Genomic DNA, 3326 nt, shown 5'->3' with positions numbered 1-3326 from the left:
TTTTAACCAATTATACAAAACTTGCTTACCATCTTTGTCCAATGTATAACAAGGCTTTGGAAATCTATTGATTGTTTCATCCTGATGCAACTCTAGTCTATTGACTATTTTTTTAATTTCTCACGTGATTTTGTAGTGTCTTTAGTTCTTCCAGGTACATTCATCATAGTGTTGAATATACTATCTAAGAATTTTTTTTCTCAATATACATGACATCAAAATTATGTCAAATAAGTAGATATTTCCAATACGACAACTCCTAAAAAATACTCCTTTTATTTCAACCACACTTGCATATCTTAACAATGTATTTATTTAACTCATCAAAACCAGGTTGAGATACTGGTAGAAATCCATAACTGCCTATTTGTTTAATAATTTCTTCACCTGAAGCATGGACTGTTGTAAGAGATTTTCTGACTAACATTCTTTAGTATTTTTTTTCTCTTGGAAGGGTGATCAATGAGTAAAAGTTTACAGTGATTATTAAACCAAGATATCTTTCCACTATAAGGTAATAAAAATACATTAGAATCTGTCATACAGTGTTGATATGCTAATTTACTAGCTGTGCTCCATCCCAACAACATTGAGTATACTGAAAAATCATTAATCGTGCATAATAATATAACATATAATCTAAAATTAGTTTTACTTACAACATCATAAGTAATCAATTTTATATTCCATAGTTTATTTAACTCGGCAATCAAAAGTTGTAAGAAAAATATCAATCTTCTCTTTGGATTTGGTTGGATCAGAAATTAACACGGTAATGAACATAAATTCATCTTTATGCACATCCATGGTGGTAAATTGTATGATGTTAATATAACTGGCCAGGAAGAATATTGTTATCTTGACTGACCAAATGGTTGAAATCCATCCGCTGAAAGTCCTAATCTGACATTACGTGGTTCCACTACAAATGAGGAAAATACAGTATTAAGATGTTTCTATATAGGAGAATCACAAGGATGACACATAATACCTCCTTCGTACTCATGTTCATGATGCCACATCATGTGGCAAGCTATAGCGGGAGATGCACACAAACATTGAAGTTTAGTAGTTAAAGGAAAGTAATACATCACTTTTTAAGTAATATTTTTCCTTTTCTTCCCTGATATGTGAGTACAATACTTATAACAAGGGTGAGTACAAATTTTGCATTGACTCAAATCATTGTCTTCATTCCAAATTATTATGCAGTTGTTTATACAACAATCAATCTTCTCTACAGACAAACCTAAACTTCTAACCAATTTCTTTGTACTATAAAGACTATCAGTCATTATGTTATCAACAGGAAACAACTCTGACATCAATTGACATATGCCATTATCACATCTTTTTGAAAAATGATATTCTGCTTTCATATTTAATAACTTTAGAGTAGCTGATAGTTGAAAATGACCAAAGGGAATGCCTTCCTACACTTTTTTTTAACTAGTCTTTAACATTTCATAGAGTTGTTGATATTCAGGTGTTGATATTTCATCTATATTGAATAATCAACTACAACATTCATTGCATTGTGAACCATTAATTGCATTGGAATATCATTAGTTGATGATTCAGGCGTAGCAAAAGTTGTGCCAGATGATGAACCACTAGAAGACCCAATTGGTTCATACAAATAAGGTTTTTAATGACAGTACTAATTGTAGTAATTTGACACAAAACCATTTCGGCATATATGTACTTTCACGGTATCCTTATCACGGAAGGCTCTATTTCTACATTTTGAATGATTACAAGGATACCGTAACTCAGCACCATTCGTATATTCTGGATGACTCTTAGCAAATTTCATAAACTCTTCAACTTCAGCAATAAAATCATCTCTAATAAATCTATTTTCTAATCAATTGTACATCCAAACTTTGTTTATAGATATTATCATTAGGGGCGAGCGAATCGCCTTTACCACATAGATATTATCACCTAATGAGAATATAATTTAAAACACTATTAAACAAGCATCCCTTACACAAGCACGTGCATCTCTAAATTGGTTAATATGCTGAGAACTATGTAACTCAATCACTTAATACTCACATTATTAAAGTCAAGATGTCTACTATCTAAAGCATAAATTTACACAAGTATAACAATTATTATAAAACATAACAATCGCCATAAAATATATATGCACTATAACCTACAAATCGCCATTAACATGTCAACTATTTAATATAGTATATATGTAAATGTATTGTTTAAGAAAAAATACCTGAAAAGAGTAAGCTAACAGGAAAAAAGCAACAAATGCACTACACTACAAAATAAAAAAACAAAAATTAGCTAAAATTAAACTAAAACAATCACAACTAAAATTAGTTAGTAATTTAGCAAAAAGTTGAAGACCATACAAGCTCTCGGCCGCGATCAAGTGGCCGAGCACGCGGCCAGCCACATCTAACAGGTGGTCGTTGTCCACGTAGGCAGCCACATCCAATAGGTGGTGGCGACCACAATGCCAATAGGTGGTGGCCAGCAGTTGGCGCCCGTCGGCCAGCAGTTGGCGGCCGGCAGCCAACAGCTGGTGGCTGGCATAGCCGCTAGCACGCGGTTGCCGGCCAGACATGACGCCAACTGTGTTCTAGCGGCCTGCACAGTTGCTAGCACGCGGCTGACGCCCTGCACAGCTCCTAGCATGGGCCTGGCGACTTGCATAATCGCTAGCAAGTGGCTAGGGGTCGGAAACACCGCAAGGCGTGTGCTGGCGGTCGGAAATGTCACCAGCCGTGTGCTGGCAGCTGGAAACGCCGCCACTTGTGTGCTGGCGGTCGAAAATGCTGCCAGCCATGTGCTGGCGACCGGAACGTCGGCACGCTTAGGGCGTACATCGGCAACGCAAAAGAGGAAAAAACCGATGGAAGAAGGTTACTTGAAGAAAACACTGCCGGAGAGAAGATACACACACGTGAGAGAAAGAAAGGGCACTCGTACCCTAATAATTTCAAATTTTCTGATGGAATTAAAATTCCGTTGATAATTATCGATAGAATTTTATATCCGTCGGTAATCACCGATAGAATTCTATATTCTGTCGATATTTACCGACAGAATGTTAATTTCGTTGAGAAATCTATTTTTTTTTTTATATTTTTCGATGGAAGTTAATTTTTATAGGTAATCTTAAATAAATATCGATGAAAAAAATATTCTATTGATATATCGATATATTATGTTGGTAAATTAGGAAAATTTTGTAATGACTATATCTCCTCCGGATCAGATATGAGGAAATTGCGAAAACTGCGAGCCGGTTTATAAAGCGCGTACGATACGGCATGATACCGCAGGCTGCGAAATCACTC

Source organism: Zingiber officinale, chromosome 10B (genome assembly GCF_018446385.1).
Source record: "Zingiber officinale cultivar Zhangliang chromosome 10B, Zo_v1.1, whole genome shotgun sequence".
Taxonomy (NCBI): Eukaryota; Viridiplantae; Streptophyta; class Magnoliopsida; order Zingiberales; family Zingiberaceae; genus Zingiber; species Zingiber officinale.
Note: the sequence above shows the minus strand (reverse complement) of the source record.